Raw genomic sequence first — 5,619 nt, 5'->3', positions numbered from 1 at the left:
GGGTGGGTGGGCGTGGTCTTCTCCAAATCGGCACGCCCTCTTCCTACGCCCCGCCCCTGGGGTATTTAACTCTAAACTCTCACCTTTCTTGGAGTAGAGTTGAACTGGATTGAGTGAGGCTCCGTCCTTCTCCTCGTACCTGTGCTATATATATATATATACATATACATATATATACATATACATATATATATATATATATATATATATATATATAGTATTAGTTAGTACGGAAAGTTTTCAGACCCCCTTAAATTTTTCACTCTTTGTTACATTGCAGCCATTTGCTCACATTTTTTCCCCCTCAGTAATGTACAACTTGACAGAACTGGAGAGGATCTGCAAGGAGGAATGGCAGAGGATCCCCAAATCCAGGTGTGAAAAATTTGTTGCATCTGTCCCAAAATGTATCATGGCTGTTAGGTCAAAAGGGTACTAAATACTGAGCAAATGGTCTGACTACTTAAGGCTGTGTGATATTTCAGTTTTTCTTTTTTATTACATCTGCAAAAATCTCAACAATTCTGTTTTTTCTGTCAATATGGGGTGCTGTGTGTACATTATATGTGTGTGTGTGTATATGTATATATATATACACAGTATATGTGTATATATAGTATATGGATAAGTATACAGTATATGTGTGTATATATATATATATATATATAAAATGCTATAGTTTTATAGTTTTTAGTTATGTATTTTATTGCAATAAAAAAGCAGGCTGCCTAATTCCGTGTATTGGTTCTAAGGTAATAATTTTCCACTGATGGTAAGCAGTGTAGGATGGGTGGAATTTTCTACTGTATTGTGTTTGATTGTATGCCATATCATTAGGATAATATATTAAGTTTTGCTGAATGCTCCTAACTTTAGGACCATTGGAAGTGTCCCAAGGGGTTTAGCTGCCACCTATTCCTGATTGAGTGGAGCTCACCACTCAGGCGTCTGAGATATCATAATGGGTTACCTCCTACTTAATGCTTTGTAAAAGAGCTTGCCAAGGAGAGAAACAACTCTGATCTGACAAGTCTGTCATACACAATAGACTGCCGAGCCATTATCTGTAGCACTTTTATAGGTCAGTACTGTGAAAAGTGAAAGTGACAGCTTGGACATTCCACAGAATGACTGTACGACTGTACCAAAGATAGAATCAGCACTGGCTGTCAGCCCATATGAACAGTAGTGCTTTTACTTACTGGAAAGCACTGCAGATTTGTGAGGGAAATCATTACACATAGGAAACTGTCTACAAATCTCTGAACTTGAACAGATGAATGGAAGTATTGAAATTATCCAAATGATTTTTCAGGGATAAAGAAAGATATAGAACATTCTCCTATACATACCCATTTCTATGTATTTGTTTCGGTAATGTACAATTACTAAGTGATTTATGTCCCGGCACTTTGGTTGAGACTGAAAATGAGCTACCACAAAATCATAGTCACAAGAATATTAATGTTATAGTTCAGGGAAAAGGACATTATGTTACTAGAATAAAGTTTAAATTTTATGAGAATAGAGTTTTAATTTGACAGGACCTTCAGCTATCCGCATCTTAACACAGGTTTACAGTTGATTTGTAATTAGTAATTAATATGTAATCGTGTACCTATTAGCACTAAATGCAATATAGGGTTGTGCTGTCATGGGTGCATTTTATTAGTTTGGCTTAAACATGACAAATACTGTAACACATGCCCACCTCTAAATAAAATATGGTATTGGTTATTTAGTATATCCTACATTACTGTTTCGGTAGAGCTTAATGCATCTCTTTATGCAAAACCCTTTCCAGGTTCTACAAATTGCATTTGAGAAAAATGTCCATTAAAACTGCATGTGACACCAAAAATATGGAACGATCCAGTCAAAGAGAGCCACAGTATGAATTTCAAATTGGATTTTCCGGGCCTTTGCATCTGCTAATGCATTTTGGTTGTTTTTATTTATTCGTTTTCTTTTTAAAGAGACAATGATGTGTGAGATTACAATGTGGCCACTTTAGAATGAGATCTTTCTAAGAAAGGTCAAACCATAAAGCTTGTTTCATCTCTGAGAGGAAATGAGGCATTAGATTGAGTTCCTCTTTTGGTCAACCAATCCTAATGGGTCATCTATCCTTAGCATCGTCAGTCATTCAATGAAAGAAGGATCACAGAATCACTTCTCCAGAGCCACACTGGCGTTGAACTCGAAACTAAAAGATGACACTCTTATTAAGTTATTTATGTCGCTACCTGGGCTTGCACAGGATTTTGCATTCTCTATGTGGATTTAAGAACGTTGCACTTTTGACCACACTGTTATGAGCATCCATTTTGGACATTGAAAATGGCAAATTTAGACTGTTGTACTGCAGTAGGGCTCTTTTTAAAATGGAAATCTGCTGTACTTTCTCTTACCGTCTCATCAGCTTTTTTTTTTTTTATAACTTAACTTACTAACATATCCCTTCCAAACGCACTGGCATGTACCGACAAAATTAATCTGCCTGTTACATTATCAAATTTACAACTGAAATAAATGTTTATTCAGACAGCAGATGCAGGAATGAAATCAAAATATTTTCCGAAACCTTTTTCTGCTCCTTTCACTTCTGCTGGCCACCTATTATTTTTTATAGTGTTTCTTTGGCAAGTTTGGTTAGAGGGCTCTGCTATTTCTCAGAACAGAGCAAGGCCAGGAAAATTTGGGAGGAATACAGACAAAATCAGACTGATACACACACTAAGTAATCCAAAATCAGCATGACAAAGATGATAGAAGACGTTTTCAGCCCACTGACACTTACATTTGAATTTTAATTGTATTTTTTTACTCTGTATTAAATATAAAATATACATCGCCTCTGTTCAATGGAAAGCAAGTATCTTGGGAAAAAAACTAAGAAAAGTAATCTGTGTTGTGTATGTTTTCTCTCTTAAAATTAAAACTATTCTCTCTCACTTAGATTACAATAACAGATTCTATTTTTGCCATCCATCCATTTGTGTTGCGGGCAGACGTGGGACCAAGTCATTGCTTTGCAAGTCTCAAGTCGTTACCCTCAAGTCCCGAGTCAAGTCCCAAGTCCAGTCCCATGTTGAGACAAGCAAATCCCGAGTCAAGTCCTACACTTAAGAGTTTCGAGTCATTTTAAAAACTAAGTAATAATATATTTGAATATATATATTTATATATCTAATATTTTGAAATCCCTATTCATTCATCCAAACAAGTAATAAACAAGTACATTGAACCTTTGTAAGAAATCTAGGGGGCTGATCAAAATTTTGCACCTTCAAAGCCAATCCTTGGGAGGGAGTGTGGTTTTTTTTATTTTTTGCCCCTTCAAAACCAATCGATAGTACGTTTTCAGTTATTTTACGGAAATGCTATACTATGACTTACTTTTTCTCATTTTATTTCTGAAGTTATATTAAAAAGACCGGTCACAAATAAGAATTTGCATCCAGTAGTGCTGCAATTAGTAATCTGGTGTCCTTCTGACAATTCTACCGAATAATAAGTAATCGAATTAAATATATTTTTGTTTGGTTGATGAGCAATGAAGAATACACAAGAAAATTTCACTTAATGAAATGAATGACTAATTGCTTTCCAATGTCAGATAATCAACAGTATTTTTCTTAAATTCACTGCATTTTCTTGCCTACAAACATTTCTAGTGAGGCAAATTCAAACACAAATAAAAATAAATAAAACACAAATATGAATCGATTTCAGTTTAAACTTGGCATTTCTTGTATCACACACAAGGCATGAATTAAAAAAAGAGGAACATGTTTGTCATGTTATAAAGGTACAATTTTATCCAACAGTCAGAACACTAGGTGGCACTGTGTAAAAATAGTATATCAAAAATAGGCAAAGAAGAATAAAATGACACAAAGAAGAATGTAGTTTCATGTCGAAGAGATGCTAACTGTGTCCTGATTGGTAAGTAAAGTTGGTAAAACAAGAAATACAAGCACGACACTGACTAAACCACATTGTAATGAACAGGAAGCCCAGACAGTGCATGTCCATCCCGCCGTGTAACTATTTGCATTATCGCTCACAAAGCTAGCTTTAATGCTCACAAAAACAAGCATACCTGATGTCAAGCCATGCGATTCCCAAAATGCAATGTAGATATATTTTTTTTGGGCAATAATTAACATCCTTATTGCTACATTAATTGCCGTTTCTGTGTATGTTCCCAGTACTTCACGGAATGTAGCTGGCACATTTACCGTTGATGTATGTTACAATGTTTTTTGTTGTTTTTTAAATTTTTTTAAATAAAATTAGTGAGCCGGCACACTGGACAACTGGTTAGCACATCTGCTTCACAGTTCTGGGGACCTCACCTGTGTGGAGTTTGCATGTTCTCCCCGTGCTGGGTGGGTTTTCTTCAGACACTCCGGTTTCCTTCCACATCCCAAAATCATGCGTGGTAGGTTGATTGAAGACTCGAAATTGCCTTTAGGTGTGAATGTGAGTGCAAATGGTTGTTTGTTTCTATGTGGCCTGCGATTGGCTGGCGACCAGTTCAGGGTGTACCCCGCCTCCCGCACAAAGATAGCTGGGATAGGCTCCAGCAGCCCGTGAACTTAGTGAGGATAAGCGGTAAAAGAAAATGGATGGCATTAAGTAGTGTCTGAAAGAGTGATCTCCTGGTCAGTTCCTCTACTTTAACGTGCCCAACAGGGCATTAACTGTGGAGAGAAATAAACTCCAGTTAGGCTTCATTCAGTATGTCATCAAATTCATGTATCGAGTCTGACTCGACTCAAAGGCATGCGACTTGCGTCCACACCTCTGGTTGCGGGTGAGCTGGAGCCTATCCCAGCTGACTTTGGGGCAAGGTGCGGGCTCCACCCTAGACTTGTCACAAACCAATTGTAGGGCACATATAAACAGACAACCTTTCACACTTGTGTTCACACTTATGGACAATTTAGAATATTCAATAATCTAACGTATATTATTGGAATGTGCGAAGAAGCTGGAATAGCCTACCTGGAGAAAACCCACGCAAGCATGGGTTATATATTATACATATTCAACAAACTCAACACAGGAAGACTAGAGTCGAGAATCAAACCCAAATTCTCAAAACTGTGACGCAGATGTACTAACCACTAGTGACATATAGTTACTCGTAGGTGCACACTGAAGATGTACTACAGTATTAATCTTTGCATATTGTTGGAATCCCTAGTAACATTAGGTCAAAGCAGTGAAAGCACTGCTATGCTCTGTACACTTACTATACAAGGCGTAATTACTATATCTCATTCTTCAGTCTTTGCAATTGCCTCAACGTAAAGCATCCCCAGCCCCCCACTTCTCAGTCCCTCTGTAACCCCATTCAGCTGTGCTTTCGAACAAGACCACAGAGCATTTCAATGGAGCGTTGTGGAGCTCATTAGTTTGTGCATTGGTATCAAAAAGAGTTAGCAGCATGGCAAGCTCCAGTCAAACATGTCAAGCCTTCGAGCAGGCCCTGGCCGAGGAGTCAACTTGCTCTTGTAGAAGACTGATGTGGAGGACTCATCCAAATGATGGAATGACAACTGAGAACAGACATCTACCAAGCAGTTCTGAAGTACTGTATATAATGAT

At 37.5% G+C, this 5,619-nt stretch overlaps 1 protein-coding gene across 1 annotated transcript in view; it reads right to left on the bottom strand.

Moving 5' to 3' along the window:
• Positions 1 to 5,619, bottom strand: part of ube3d (ubiquitin protein ligase E3D) — a 50,167-nt gene that overhangs the window by 10,477 nt on the left and 34,071 nt on the right. The window lies entirely within an intron of this gene.

The sequence above is a fragment of the Phyllopteryx taeniolatus genome, chromosome 6 (assembly GCF_024500385.1).
Source record: "Phyllopteryx taeniolatus isolate TA_2022b chromosome 6, UOR_Ptae_1.2, whole genome shotgun sequence".
Classification (NCBI taxonomy): Eukaryota; Metazoa; Chordata; class Actinopteri; order Syngnathiformes; family Syngnathidae; genus Phyllopteryx; species Phyllopteryx taeniolatus.
Note: the sequence above shows the minus strand (reverse complement) of the source record. Positions and strands in the feature narration are given on the sequence as shown.